Source organism: Atractosteus spatula, chromosome 5, assembly GCF_055471065.1.
Source record: "Atractosteus spatula isolate fAtrSpa1 chromosome 5, fAtrSpa1.hap1, whole genome shotgun sequence".
Classification (NCBI taxonomy): Eukaryota; Metazoa; Chordata; class Actinopteri; order Semionotiformes; family Lepisosteidae; genus Atractosteus; species Atractosteus spatula.
In genome coordinates, this window is record NC_142710.1 from 14142972 (window position 1) to 14156250 (window position 13279).

Consider the following 13279-nt stretch of genomic DNA (forward strand, 5'->3'; position numbering starts at 1 on the left):
CGCTTTCCAGGTGGTAGGCAAGCAGAGGTGGTTCTGAGCGAATAGTTGCTGCCAGTGTCTGAAAAGAGCAAGAGAGCAAGAGGCCCTGCCCCGTGTGAGGATCGAACTCACGACCTTCAGATTATGAGACTGACGCGCTACCTGCTGCGCCAACGAGGCCAGCTGCGGCGTGCCGGCCAGAAAGATTGCCTCACACGGATTTCAGACGCCTGGTCCCTAATCTTGCGACGCCCTCTGCTGGGTGTTGTGTTGCCTTTTGATCTCACCGAGACTTTTGGGGTTTGTTTCTGTCGCGAGTCTGTCTTTCACAGCTCACCTAGCACAAGTCTCTTTGGCTGAAATGGCCTCTCTGCGTCAGCATCGTGGCCTCACTCAGCCATTAAAAACATCACTGGGACCTCTGACATGCTGACATGAAGTGTCAAGAGAGAGTGGCGGAGACGCACTTAAGCCAGAGAGAAGATGAAAAGGGGGCGTGGCTGCTAAACGCTTCACTCTCGGCGCAAGGCGCGAACACAGGCTAAAGGACACCTTTCGGCACACCGAGCTCTCAGCGTACACCTGGAGGATGCGGGCATCGATCCCGCTACCTCTCGCATGCAAAGCGAGCGCTCTACCATGTGAGCTAAACCCCCTCGCTGCGCCTTTCCCCTCGGCGTCGCCTTGTGCCGCTTGTTCCCCTCTTACCGGGCGCCGTCCACTGCCCTTCGCCTGCAAGGCAGTCGGCTTTCTTGACTTATTGATGAAGGTCTGACGGGACGAGCGAATGACGCCTCCCCCCGTCCTCCAGCTCGCTGACAACACAAAAGCGGAAGAGTCGCTGTGGCTCGTTGGTCTAGGCGTATGATTCTCGCTTCGGGTGCTAGAGGTCCCGGGTTCAAATCCCGGACGAGCCCTTTTCCTCCTCTGCCACACTCCTGGGAACTGATATCCACATCACCTCGCAGCGTCTGCTTACGGCAAACGATGGAAGGTGACTGATGACTGAAGGAGCCTGGTCAATCCTCATCACGTGGCACAATGACAGCGTGCAGTCAGCTGTCCAAGGCGGCAACCTCGTTGCTCGTTCAAGAGAACACGTCCTGAAAACCCCTCACCACAATGTCGTAAATGAGCACCCCGAACGCTTGTTGTCATGCGTCATTACTTGAGAAATGCAGAAGCAAAAACTGCCCCCTCTCAGCCACCGAAACGTGTGCGGGGCTCGCCTTTCGCTCTCTGCGCCTCGCATATTTATGGAGCTGTCTGCTCTTCTTTCTGTTGAAGTACTCAAAATACGGGGCGTCCCGCAGAGCGTGATGTGCTCGCTGACAGCTTTCAATATTTAAAGGAAAACTATGAGCTCGATGGCTCGAATGTGAATGTTTAGCAATCGTTGATCAAACGCACGTCTTCTAAGGATTCGTGAGAGTATCCTCAGCACTGTTTTCGCTCGGATATACTTTTCATTTGCTAAGCTGCCAAATTGGACGAGAAAATGCCGGAGACGCACTCAGTGCAGACTGAGGCGGGGAAGGAGGCGTGGCCCTTCAATGCTTGACAGCTGAAGGACGTTCAGCGGAGGAGAACCTATCAGAAGTCGCAGAGGCTAAAGGAGAGCACCCGGCTCCCAGAGCTCCAGACTCGGACCTGGAGGTTGCGGGCATCGATCCCGCTACCTCTCGCATGCTAAGCGAGCGCTCTACCATTTGAGCTAACCCCCCTCGCTTCAAGTGTCTCGGCATCATGTCTTACCGCCTCTGCCCCTCTTACCGGGCACCGCCCGCTGCCCTTGGTCTGCAAGGCAGTCCTTTCAAGTGCGATGAAGACGCCGGGAGCTTCGTTGTCTATTGTACGAGCTGAACTTTGGTGCTCCTCAGTTCAATGCTCTTTCCATCAAGTCATCTTGTCTTTTGACGCTTCGTGTTTTGCGCTCCTTTGACTCTCGGCATATCGGGTGACTTGAAACACTGAAGTTGTTGCTTACGGAGTGTGGAACATTGTTTTGCAACTGTCATGACGCTGTGTGAGCCTTTCTTCGGCAACAGGGGCAGGCTGACAGCAGCGCCAGCGAAAGTTAGGGCAAATTTCTGGACTTAATTGTGAATGTGAATGTTATGTAGGAAAGGGGTGCGGCTTTGCTCCTCTCCCGTGTAAAGGTGACGCTTTCCAGGTGGTAGGCAAGCAGAGGTGGTTCTGAGCGAATAGTTGCTGCCAGTTTCTGAAAAGAGCAAGAGAGCAAGCGGCCCTGCCCCGTGTGAGGATCGAACTCACGACCTTCAGATTATGAGACTGACGCGCTACCTGCTGCGCCAACGAGGCCAGCTGCGGCGTGCCGGCCAGAAAGATTGCCTCACACGGATTTCAGACGCCTGGTCCCTAATCTTGCGACGCCCTCTGCTGGGTGTTGTGTTGCCTTTTGATCTCACCGAGACTTTTGGGGTTTGTTTCTGTCGCGAGTCTGTCTTTCACAGCTCACCTAGCACAAGTCTCTCTGGCTGAAATGGCCTCTCTGCGTCAGCATCGTGGCCTCACTCAGCCATTAAAAACATCACTGGGACCTCTGACATGCTGACATGAAGTGTCAAGAGAGAGTGGCGGAGACGCACTTAAGCCAGAGAGCAGATGAAAAGGGGGCGTGGCTGCTAAACGCTTCACTCTCGGCGCAAGGCGCGAACACAGGCTAAAGGACACCTTTCGGCACACCGAGCTCTCAGCGTACACCTGGAGGATGCGGGCATCGATCCCGCTACCTCTCGCATGCAAAGCGAGCGCTCTACCATGTGAGCTAATCCCCCTCGCTGTGCCTTCCCCCTCGGCGTCGCCTTGTGCCGCTTGTTCCCCTCTTACCGGGCGCCGTCCACTGCCCTTCGCCTGCAAGGCAGTCGGCTTTCTTGACTTATTGATGAAGGTCTGACGGGACGAGCGAATGACGCCTCCACCCGTCCTCCAGCTCGCTGACAACACAAAAGCGGAAGAGTCGCTGTGGCTCGTTGGTCTAGGCGTATGATTCTCGCTTCGGGTGCGAGAGGTCCCGGGTTCAAATCCCGGACGAGCCCTTTTCCTCCTCTGCCACACTCGATTCTGGGAACTGATATCCACATCACCTCGCAGCGTCTGCTTACGGCAAACGATGGAAGGTGACTGATGACTGAAGGAGCCTGGTCAATCCTCATCACGTGGCACAATGACAGCGTGCAGTCAGCTGTCCAAGGCGGCAACCTCGTTGCTCGTTCAAGAGAACACGTCCTGAAAACCCCTCACCACTATGTCGTAAATGAGCACCGCGAACGCTTGTTGTCATGCGTCATTACTTGAGAAATGCAGAAGCAAAAACTGCCCCCTCTCAGCCACCGAAACGTGTGCGGGGCTCGCCTTTCGCTCTCTGCGCCTCGCATATTTATGGAGCTGTCTGCTCTTCTTTCTGTTGAAGTACTCAAAATACGGGGCGTCCCGCAGAGCGTGATGTGCTCGCTGACAGCTTTCAATATTTCAAGGAAAACTATGAGCTCGATGGCTCGAATGTGAATGTTTAGCAATCGTTGATCAAACGCACGTCTTCTAAGGATTCGTGAGAGTATCCTCAGCACTGTTTTCGCTCGGATATACTTTTCATTTGCTAAGCTGCCAAATTGGACGAGAAAATGCCGGAGACGCACTCAGTGCAGACTGAGGCGGGGAAGGAGGCGTGGCCCTTCAATGCTTGACAGCTGAAGGACGTTCAGCGGAGGAGAACCTATCAGAAGTCGCAGAGGCTAAAGGAGAGCACCCGGCTCCCAGAGCTCCAGACTCGGACCTGGAGGATGCGGGCATCGATCCCGCTACCTCTCGCATGCTAAGCGAGCGCTCTACCATTTGAGCTAATCCCCCTCGCTTCAGGCGTCTCGGCATCATGTCTTACCGCCTCTGCCCCTCTTACCGGACACCACCCGCTGCCCTTGGTCTGCAAGGCAGTCCTTTCAAGTGCGATGAAGACGCCGGGAGCTTCGTTGCCTATTGTACGAGCTGAACTTTGGTGCTCCTCAGTTCAATGCTCTTTCCATCAAGTCATCTTGTCTTTTGACGCTTCGTGTTTTGCGCTCCTTTGACTCTCGGCATATCGGGTGACTTGAAACACTGAAGTTGTTGCTTACGGAGTGTGGAACATTGTTTTGCAACTGTCATGACGCTGTGTGAGCCTTTCTTCGGCAACAGGGGCAGGCTGACAGCAGCGCCAGCGAAAGTTAGGGCAAATTTCTGGATTTAATTGTGAATGTGAATGTTATGTAGGAAAGGGGTGCGGCTTTGCTCCTCTCCCGCGTAAAGGTGACGCTTTCCAGGTGGTAGGCAAGCAGAGGTGGTTCTGAGCGAATAGTTGCTGCCAGTGTCTGAAAAGAGCAAGAGAGCAAGAGGCCCTGCCCCGTGTGAGGATCGAACTCACGACCTTCAGATTATGAGACTGACGCGCTACCTGCTGCGCCAACGAGGCCAGCTGCGGCGTGCCGGCCAGAAAGATTGCCTCACACGGATTTCAGACGCCTGGTCCCTAATCTTGCGACGCCCTCTGCTGGGTGTTGTGTTGCCTTTTGATCTCACCGAGACTTTTGGGGTTTGTTTCTGTCGCGAGTCTGTCTTTCACAGCTCACCTAGCACAAGTCTCTTTGGCTGAAATGGCCTCTCTGCGTCAGCATCGTGGCCTCACTCAGCCATTAAAAACATCACTGGGACCTCTGACATGCTGACATGAAGTGTCAAGAGAGAGTGGCGGAGACGCACTTAAGCCAGAGAGAAGATGAAAAGGGGGCGTGGCTGCTAAACGCTTCACTCTCGGCGCAAGGCGCGAACACAGGCTAAAGGACACCTTTCGGCACACCGAGCTCTCAGCGTACACCTGGAGGATGCGGGCATCGATCCCGCTACCTCTCGCATGCAAAGCGAGCGCTCTACCATGTGAGCTAAACCCCCTCGCTGCGCCTTTCCCCTCGGCGTCGCCTTGTGCCGCTTGTTCCCCTCTTACCGGGCGCCGTCCACTGCCCTTCGCCTGCAAGGCAGTCGGCTTTCTTGACTTATTGATGAAGGTCTGACGGGACGAGCGAATGACGCCTCCCCCCGTCCTCCAGCTCGCTGACAACACAAAAGCGGAAGAGTCGCTGTGGCTCGTTGGTCTAGGCGTATGATTCTCGCTTCGGGTGCTAGAGGTCCCGGGTTCAAATCCCGGACGAGCCCTTTTCCTCCTCTGCCACACTCCTGGGAACTGATATCCACATCACCTCGCAGCGTCTGCTTACGGCAAACGATGGAAGGTGACTGATGACTGAAGGAGCCTGGTCAATCCTCATCACGTGGCACAATGACAGCGTGCAGTCAGCTGTCCAAGGCGGCAACCTCGTTGCTCGTTCAAGAGAACACGTCCTGAAAACCCCTCACCACAATGTCGTAAATGAGCACCCCGAACGCTTGTTGTCATGCGTCATTACTTGAGAAATGCAGAAGCAAAAACTGCCCCCTCTCAGCCACCGAAACGTGTGCGGGGCTCGCCTTTCGCTCTCTGCGCCTCGCATATTTATGGAGCTGTCTGCTCTTCTTTCTGTTGAAGTACTCAAAATACGGGGCGTCCCGCAGAGCGTGATGTGCTCGCTGACAGCTTTCAATATTTAAAGGAAAACTATGAGCTCGATGGCTCGAATGTGAATGTTTAGCAATCGTTGATCAAACGCACGTCTTCTAAGGATTCGTGAGAGTATCCTCAGCACTGTTTTCGCTCGGATATACTTTTCATTTGCTAAGCTGCCAAATTGGACGAGAAAATGCCGGAGACGCACTCAGTGCAGACTGAGGCGGGGAAGGAGGCGTGGCCCTTCAATGCTTGACAGCTGAAGGACGTTCAGCGGAGGAGAACCTATCAGAAGTCGCAGAGGCTAAAGGAGAGCACCCGGCTCTCAGAGCTCCAGACTCGGACCTGGAGGATGCGGGCATCGATCCCGCTACCTCTCGCATGCTAAGCGAGCGCTCTACCATTTGAGCTAACCCCCCTCGCTTCAGGTGTCTCGGCATCATGTCTTACCGCCTCTGCCCCTCTTACCGGACACCACCCGCTGCCCTTGGTCTGCAAGGCAGTCCTTTCAAGTGCGATGAAGACGCCGGGAGCTTCGTTGCCTATTGTACGAGCTGAACTTTGGTGCTCCTCAGTTCAATGCTCTTTCCATCAAGTCATCTTGTCTTTTGACGCTTCGTGTTTTGCGCTCCTTTGACTCTCGGCATATCGGGTGACTTGAAACACTGAAGTTGTTGCTTACGGAGTGTGGAACATTGTTTTGCAACTGTCATGACGCTGTGTGAGCCTTTCTTCGGCAACAGGGGCAGGCTGACAGCAGCGCCAGCGAAAGTTAGGGCAAATTTCTGGACTTAATTGTGAATGTGAATGTTATGTAGGAAAGGGGTGCGGCTTTGCTCCTCTCCCGTGTAAAGGTGACGCTTTCCAGGTGGTAGGCAAGCAGAGGTGGTTCTGAGCGAATAGTTGCTGCCAGTGTCTGAAAAGAGCAAGAGAGCAAGCGGCCCTGCCCCGTGTGAGGATCGAACTCACGACCTTCAGATTATGAGACTGACGCGCTACCTGCTGCGCCAACGAGGCCAGCTGCGGCGTGCCGGCCAGAAAGATTGCCTCACACGAATTTCAGACGCCTGGTCCCTAATCTTGCGACGCCCTCTGCTGGGTGTTGTGTTGCCTTTTGATCTCACCGAGACTTTTGGGGTTTGTTTCTGTCGCGAGTCTGTCTTTCACAGCTCACCTAGCACAAGTCTCTCTGGCTGAAATGGCCTCTCTGCGTCAGCATCGTGGCCTCACTCAGCCATTAAAAACATCACTGGGACCTCTGACATGCTGACATGAAGTGTCAAGAGAGAGTGGCGGAGACGCACTTAAGCCAGAGAGCAGATGAAAAGGGGGCGTGGCTGCTAAACGCTTCACTCTCGGCGCAAGGCGCGAACACAGGCTAAAGGACACCTTTCGGCACACCGAGCTCTCAGCGTACACCTGGAGGATGCGGGCATCGATCCCGCTACCTCTCGCATGCAAAGCGAGCGCTCTACCATGTGAGCTAATCCCCCTCGCTGTGCCTTCCCCCTCGGCGTCGCCTTGTGCCGCTTGTTCCCCTCTTACCGGGCGCCGTCCACTGCCCTTCGCCTGCAAGGCAGTCGGCTTTCTTGACTTATTGATGAAGGTCTGACGGGACGAGCGAATGACGCCTCCACCCGTCCTCCAGCTCGCTGACAACACAAAAGCGGAAGAGTCGCTGTGGCTCGTTGGTCTAGGCGTATGATTCTCGCTTCGGGTGCGAGAGGTCCCGGGTTCAAATCCCGGACGAGCCCTTTTCCTCCTCTGCCACACTCGATTCTGGGAACTGATATCCACATCACCTCGCAGCGTCTGCTTACGGCAAACGATGGAAGGTGACTGATGACTGAAGGAGCCTGGTCAATCCTCATCACGTGGCACAATGACAGCGTGCAGTCAGCTGTCCAAGGCGGCAACCTCGTTGCTCGTTCAAGAGAACACGTCCTGAAAACCCCTCACCACTATGTCGTAAATGAGCACCCCGAACGCTTGTTGTCATGCGTCATTACTTGAGAAATGCAGAAGCAAAAACTGCCCCCTCTCAGCCACCGAAACGTGTGCGGGGCTCGCCTTTCGCTCTCTGCGCCTCGCATATTTATGGAGCTGTCTGCTCTTCTTTCTGTTGAAGTACTCAAAATACGGGGCGTCCCGCAGAGCGTGATGTGCTCGCTGACAGCTTTCAATTTTTAAAGGAAAACTATGAGCTCGATGGCTCGAATGTGAATGTTTAGCAATCGTTGATCAAACGCACGTCTTCTAAGGATTCGTGAGAGTATCCTCAGCACTGTTTTCGCTCGGATATACTTTTCATTTGCTAAGCTGCCAAATTGGACGAGAAAATGCCGGAGACGCACTCAGTGCAGACTGAGGCGGGGAAGGAGGCGTGGCCCTTCAATGCTTGACAGCTGAAGGACGTTCAGCGGAGGAGAACCTATCAGAAGTCGCAGAGGCTAAAGGAGAGCACCCGGCTCCCAGAGCTCCAGACTCGGACCTGGAGGATGCGGGCATCGATCCCGCTACCTCTCGCATGCTAAGCGAGCGCTCTACCATTTGAGCTAACCCCCCTCGCTTCAGGTGTCTCGGCATCATGTCTTACCGCCTCTGCCCCTCTTACCGGACACCACCCGCTGCCCTTGGTCTGCAAGGCAGTCCTTTCAAGTGCGATGAAGACGCCGGGAGCTTCGTTGCCTATTGTACGAGCTGAACTTTGGTGCTCCTCAGTTCAGTGCTCTTTCCATCAAGTCATCTTGTCTTTTGACGCTTCGTGTTTTGCGCTCCTTTGACTCTCGGCATATCGGGTGACTTGAAACACTGAAGTTGTTGCTTACGGAGTGTGGAACATTGTTTTGCAACTGTCATGACGCTGTGTGAGCCTTTCTTCGGCAACAGGGGCAGGCTGACAGCAGCGCCAGCGAAAGTTAGGGCAAATTTCTGGACTTAATTGTGAATGTGAATGTTATGTAGGAAAGGGGTGCGGCTTTGCTCCTCTCCCGTGTAAAGGTGACGCTTTCCAGGTGGTAGGCAAGCAGAGGTGGTTCTGAGCGAATAGTTGCTGCCAGTGTCTGAAAAGAGCAAGAGAGCAAGCGGCCCTGCCCCGTGTGAGGATCGAACTCACGACCTTCAGATTATGAGACTGACGCGCTACCTGCTGCGCCAACGAGGCCAGCTGCGGCGTGCCGACCAGAAAGATTGCCTCACACGAATTTCAGACGCCTGGTCCCTAATCTTGCGACGCCCTCTGCTGGGTGTTGTGTTGCCTTTTGATCTCACCGAGACTTTTGGGGTTTGTTTCTGTCGCGAGTCTGTCTTTCACAGCTCACCTAGCACAAGTCTCTCTGGCTGAAATGGCCTCTCTGCGTCAGCATCGTGGCCTCACTCAGCCATTAAAAACATCACTGGGACCTCTGACATGCTGACATGAAGTGTCAAGAGAGAGTGGCGGAGACGCACTTAAGCCAGAGAGCAGATGAAAAGGGGGCGTGGCTGCTAAACGCTTCACTCTCGGCGCAAGGCGCGAACACAGGGTAAAGGACACCTTTCGGCACACCGAGCTCTCAGCGTACACCTGGAGGATGCGGGCATCGATCCCGCTACCTCTCGCATGCAAAGCGAGCGCTCTACCATGTGAGCTAATCCCCCTCGCTGTGCCTTCCCCCTCGGCGTCGCCTTGTGCCGCTTGTTCCCCTCTTACCGGGCGCCGTCCACTGCCCTTCGCCTGCAAGGCAGTCGGCTTTCTTGACTTATTGATGAAGGTCTGACGGGACGAGCGAATGACGCCTCCCCCCGTCCTCCAGCTCGCTGACAACACAAAAGCGGAAGAGTCGCTGTGGCTCGTTGGTCTAGGCGTATGATTCTCGCTTTGGGTGCGAGAGGTCCCGGGTTCAAATCCCGGATGAGCCCTTTTCCTCCTCTGCCACACTCGATTCTGGGAACTGATATCCACATCACCTCGCAGCGTCTGCTTACGGCAAACGATGGAAGGTGACTGATGACTGAAGGAGCCTGGTCAATCCTCATCACGTGGCACAATGACAGCGTGCAGTCAGCTGTCCAAGGCGGCAACCTCGTTGCTCGTTCAAGAGAACACGTCCTGAAAACCCCTCACCACTATGTCGTAAATGAGCACCGCGAACGCTTGTTGTCATGCGTCATTACTTGAGAAATGCAGAAGCAAAAACTGCCCCCTCTCAGCCACCGAAACGTGTGCGGGGCTCGCCTTTCGCTCTCTGCGCCTCGCATATTTATGGAGCTGTCTGCTCTTCTTTCTGTTGAAGTACTCAAAATACGGGGCGTCCCGCAGAGCGTGATGTGCTCGCTGACAGCTTTCAATTTTTAAAGGAAAACTATGAGCTCGATGGCTCGAATGTGAATGTTTAGCAATCGTTGATCAAACGCACGTCTTCTAAGGATTCGTGAGAGTATCCTCAGCACTGTTTTCGCTCGGATATACTTTTCATTTGCTAAGCTGCCAAATTGGACGAGAAAATGCCGGAGACGCACTCAGTGCAGACTGAGGCGGGGAAGGAGGCGTGGCCCTTCAATGCTTGACAGCTGAAGGACGTTCAGCGGAGGAGAACCTATCAGAAGTCGCAGAGGCTAAAGGAGAGCACCCGGCTCCCAGAGCTCCAGACTCGGACCTGGAGGATGCGGGCATCGATCCCGCTACCTCTCGCATGCTAAGCGAGCGCTCTACCATTTGAGCTAACCCCCCTCGCTTCAGGTGTCTCGGCATCATGTCTTACCGCCTCTGCCCCTCTTACCGGACACCACCCGCTGCCCTTGGTCTGCAAGGCAGTCCTTTCAAGTGCGATGAAGACGCCGGGAGCTTCGTTGCCTATTGTACGAGCTGAACTTTGGTGCTCCTCAGTTCAGTGCTCTTTCCATCAAGTCATCTTGTCTTTTGACGCTTCGTGTTTTGCGCTCCTTTGACTCTCGGCATATCGGGTGACTTGAAACACTGAAGTTGTTGCTTACGGAGTGTGGAACATTGTTTTGCAACTGTCATGACGCTGTGTGAGCCTTTCTTCGGCAACAGGGGCAGGCTGACAGCAGCGCCAGCGAAAGTTAGGGCAAATTTCTGGACTTAATTGTGAATGTGAATGTTATGTAGGAAAGGGGTGCGGCTTTGCTCCTCTCCCGTGTAAAGGTGACGCTTTCCAGGTGGTAGGCAAGCAGAGGTGGTTCTGAGCGAATAGTTGCTGCCAGTGTCTGAAAAGAGCAAGAGAGCAAGCGGCCCTGCCCCGTGTGAGGATCGAACTCACGACCTTCAGATTATGAGACTGACGCGCTACCTGCTGCGCCAACGAGGCCAGCTGCGGCGTGCCGACCAGAAAGATTGCCTCACACGAATTTCAGACGCCTGGTCCCTAATCTTGCGACGCCCTCTGCTGGGTGTTGTGTTGCCTTTTGATCTCACCGAGACTTTTGGGGTTTGTTTCTGTCGCGAGTCTGTCTTTCACAGCTCACCTAGCACAAGTCTCTCTGGCTGAAATGGCCTCTCTGCGTCAGCATCGTGGCCTCACTCAGCCATTAAAAACATCACTGGGACCTCTGACATGCTGACATGAAGTGTCAAGAGAGAGTGGCGGAGACGCACTTAAGCCAGAGAGCAGATGAAAAGGGGGCGTGGCTGCTAAACGCTTCACTCTCGGCGCAAGGCGCGAACACAGGCTAAAGGACACCTTTCGGCACACCGAGCTCTCAGCGTACACCTGGAGGATGCGGGCATCGATCCCGCTACCTCTCGCATGCAAAGCGAGCGCTCTACCATGTGAGCTAATCCCCCTCGCTGTGCCTTCCCCCTCGGCGTCGCCTTGTGCCGCTTGTTCCCCTCTTACCGGGCGCCGTCCACTGCCCTTCGCCTGCAAGGCAGTCGGCTTTCTTGACTTATTGATGAAGGTCTGACGGGACGAGCGAATGACGCCTCCCCCCGTCCTCCAGCTCGCTGACAACACAAAAGCGGAAGAGTCGCTGTGGCTCGTTGGTCTAGGCGTATGATTCTCGCTTTGGGTGCGAGAGGTCCCGGGTTCAAATCCCGGATGAGCCCTTTTCCTCCTCTGCCACACTCGATTCTGGGAACTGATATCCACATCACCTCGCAGCGTCTGCTTACGGCAAACGATGGAAGGTGACTGATGACTGAAGGAGCCTGGTCAATCCTCATCACGTGGCACAATGACAGCGTGCAGTCAGCTGTCCAAGGCGGCAACCTCGTTGCTCGTTCAAGAGAACACGTCCTGAAAACCCCTCACCACTATGTCGTAAATGAGCACCGCGAACGCTTGTTGTCATGCGTCATTACTTGAGAAATGCAGAAGCAAAAACTGCCCCCTCTCAGCCACCGAAACGTGTGCGGGGCTCGCCTTTCGCTCTCTGCGCCTCGCATATTTATGGAGCTGTCTGCTCTTCTTTCTGTTGAAGTACTCAAAATACGGGGCGTCCCGCAGAGCGTGATGTGCTCGCTGACAGCTTTCAATTTTTAAAGGAAAACTATGAGCTCGATGGCTCGAATGTGAATGTTTAGCAATCGTTGATCAAACGCACGTCTTCTAAGGATTCGTGAGAGTATCCTCAGCACTGTTTTCGCTCGGATATACTTTTCATTTGCTAAGCTGCCAAATTGGACGAGAAAATGCCGGAGACGCACTCAGTGCAGACTGAGGCGGGGAAGGAGGCGTGGCCCTTCAATGCTTGACAGCTGAAGGACGTTCAGCGGAGGAGAACCTATCAGAAGTCGCAGAGGCTAAAGGAGAGCACCCGGCTCCCAGAGCTCCAGACTCGGACCTGGAGGATGCGGGCATCGATCCCGCTACCTCTCGCATGCTAAGCGAGCGCTCTACCATTTGAGCTAACCCCCCTCGCTTCAGGTGTCTCGGCATCATGTCTTACCGCCTCTGCCCCTCTTACCGGACACCACCCGCTGCCCTTGGTCTGCAAGGCAGTCCTTTCAAGTGCGATGAAGACGCCGGGAGCTTCGTTGCCTATTGTACGAGCTGAACTTTGGTGCTCCTCAGTTCAGTGCTCTTTCCATCAAGTCATCTTGTCTTTTGACGCTTCGTGTTTTGCGCTCCTTTGACTCTCGGCATATCGGGTGACTTGAAACACTGAAGTTGTTGCTTACGGAGTGTGGAACATTGTTTTGCAACTGTCATGACGCTGTGTGAGCCTTTCTTCGGCAACAGGGGCAGGCTGACAGCAGCGCCAGCGAAAGTTAGGGCAAATTTCTGGACTTAATTGTGAATGTGAATGTTATGTAGGAAAGGGGTGCGGCTTTGCTCCTCTCCCGTGTAAAGGTGACGCTTTCCAGGTGGTAGGCAAGCAGAGGTGGTTCTGAGCGAATAGTTGCTGCCAGTGTCTGAAAAGAGCAAGAGAGCAAGCGGCCCTGCCCCGTGTGAGGATCGAACTCACGACCTTCAGATTATGAGACTGACGCGCTACCTGCTGCGCCAACGAGGCCAGCTGCGGCGTGCCGACCAGAAAGATTGCCTCACACGAATTTCAGACGCCTGGTCCCTAATCTTGCGACGCCCTCTGCTGGGTGTTGTGTTGCCTTTTGATCTCACCGAGACTTTTGGGGTTTGTTTCTGTCGCGAGTCTGTCTTTCACAGCTCACCTAGCACAAGTCTCTCTGGCTGAAATGGCCTCTCTGCGTCAGCATCGTGGCCTCACTCAGCCATTAAAAACATCACTGGGACCTCTGACATGCTG

General features: G+C 54.5%; 20 non-coding genes across 20 annotated transcripts; 4 read left to right on the forward strand and 16 right to left on the reverse strand.

Moving 5' to 3' along the window:
* Window positions 1–86: 86 nt before the first annotated feature.
* On the reverse strand, window positions 87–159 carry trnam-cau (transfer RNA methionine (anticodon CAU)). Its single transcript has one exon. It is a non-coding gene; the product is annotated as a tRNA-Met (tRNA).
* Window positions 160–2228: 2069 nt separating this feature from the next.
* Window positions 2229–2301, reverse strand: trnam-cau (transfer RNA methionine (anticodon CAU)). Its single transcript has one exon. It is a non-coding gene; the product is annotated as a tRNA-Met (tRNA).
* A 403-nt stretch (window positions 2302–2704) lies between these two features.
* Window positions 2705–2777, reverse strand: trnaa-ugc (transfer RNA alanine (anticodon UGC)). Its single transcript has one exon. It is a non-coding gene; the product is annotated as a tRNA-Ala (tRNA).
* Window positions 2778–2966: 189 nt separating this feature from the next.
* On the forward strand, window positions 2967–3038 carry trnap-cgg (transfer RNA proline (anticodon CGG)). The gene has a single exon. It is a non-coding gene; the product is annotated as a tRNA-Pro (tRNA).
* A 738-nt stretch (window positions 3039–3776) lies between these two features.
* trnaa-agc (transfer RNA alanine (anticodon AGC)) lies at window positions 3777–3849 on the reverse strand. The gene has a single exon. It is a non-coding gene; the product is annotated as a tRNA-Ala (tRNA).
* Window positions 3850–4374: 525 nt separating this feature from the next.
* On the reverse strand, window positions 4375–4447 carry trnam-cau (transfer RNA methionine (anticodon CAU)). The gene has a single exon. It is a non-coding gene; the product is annotated as a tRNA-Met (tRNA).
* A 1471-nt stretch (window positions 4448–5918) lies between these two features.
* trnaa-agc (transfer RNA alanine (anticodon AGC)) lies at window positions 5919–5991 on the reverse strand. Its single transcript has one exon. It is a non-coding gene; the product is annotated as a tRNA-Ala (tRNA).
* A 525-nt stretch (window positions 5992–6516) lies between these two features.
* On the reverse strand, window positions 6517–6589 carry trnam-cau (transfer RNA methionine (anticodon CAU)). The gene has a single exon. It is a non-coding gene; the product is annotated as a tRNA-Met (tRNA).
* Window positions 6590–6992: 403 nt separating this feature from the next.
* On the reverse strand, window positions 6993–7065 carry trnaa-ugc (transfer RNA alanine (anticodon UGC)). The gene has a single exon. It is a non-coding gene; the product is annotated as a tRNA-Ala (tRNA).
* Window positions 7066–7254: 189 nt separating this feature from the next.
* Window positions 7255–7326, forward strand: trnap-cgg (transfer RNA proline (anticodon CGG)). Its single transcript has one exon. It is a non-coding gene; the product is annotated as a tRNA-Pro (tRNA).
* Window positions 7327–8064: 738 nt separating this feature from the next.
* trnaa-agc (transfer RNA alanine (anticodon AGC)) lies at window positions 8065–8137 on the reverse strand. Its single transcript has one exon. It is a non-coding gene; the product is annotated as a tRNA-Ala (tRNA).
* Window positions 8138–8662: 525 nt separating this feature from the next.
* trnam-cau (transfer RNA methionine (anticodon CAU)) lies at window positions 8663–8735 on the reverse strand. The gene has a single exon. It is a non-coding gene; the product is annotated as a tRNA-Met (tRNA).
* A 403-nt stretch (window positions 8736–9138) lies between these two features.
* Window positions 9139–9211, reverse strand: trnaa-ugc (transfer RNA alanine (anticodon UGC)). The gene has a single exon. It is a non-coding gene; the product is annotated as a tRNA-Ala (tRNA).
* A 189-nt stretch (window positions 9212–9400) lies between these two features.
* On the forward strand, window positions 9401–9472 carry trnap-ugg (transfer RNA proline (anticodon UGG)). The gene has a single exon. It is a non-coding gene; the product is annotated as a tRNA-Pro (tRNA).
* A 738-nt stretch (window positions 9473–10210) lies between these two features.
* trnaa-agc (transfer RNA alanine (anticodon AGC)) lies at window positions 10211–10283 on the reverse strand. Its single transcript has one exon. It is a non-coding gene; the product is annotated as a tRNA-Ala (tRNA).
* A 525-nt stretch (window positions 10284–10808) lies between these two features.
* Window positions 10809–10881, reverse strand: trnam-cau (transfer RNA methionine (anticodon CAU)). The gene has a single exon. It is a non-coding gene; the product is annotated as a tRNA-Met (tRNA).
* Window positions 10882–11284: 403 nt separating this feature from the next.
* trnaa-ugc (transfer RNA alanine (anticodon UGC)) lies at window positions 11285–11357 on the reverse strand. The gene has a single exon. It is a non-coding gene; the product is annotated as a tRNA-Ala (tRNA).
* A 189-nt stretch (window positions 11358–11546) lies between these two features.
* trnap-ugg (transfer RNA proline (anticodon UGG)) lies at window positions 11547–11618 on the forward strand. Its single transcript has one exon. It is a non-coding gene; the product is annotated as a tRNA-Pro (tRNA).
* A 738-nt stretch (window positions 11619–12356) lies between these two features.
* trnaa-agc (transfer RNA alanine (anticodon AGC)) lies at window positions 12357–12429 on the reverse strand. Its single transcript has one exon. It is a non-coding gene; the product is annotated as a tRNA-Ala (tRNA).
* A 525-nt stretch (window positions 12430–12954) lies between these two features.
* Window positions 12955–13027, reverse strand: trnam-cau (transfer RNA methionine (anticodon CAU)). The gene has a single exon. It is a non-coding gene; the product is annotated as a tRNA-Met (tRNA).
* Between the last annotated feature and the right edge of the window lie 252 nt (window positions 13028–13279).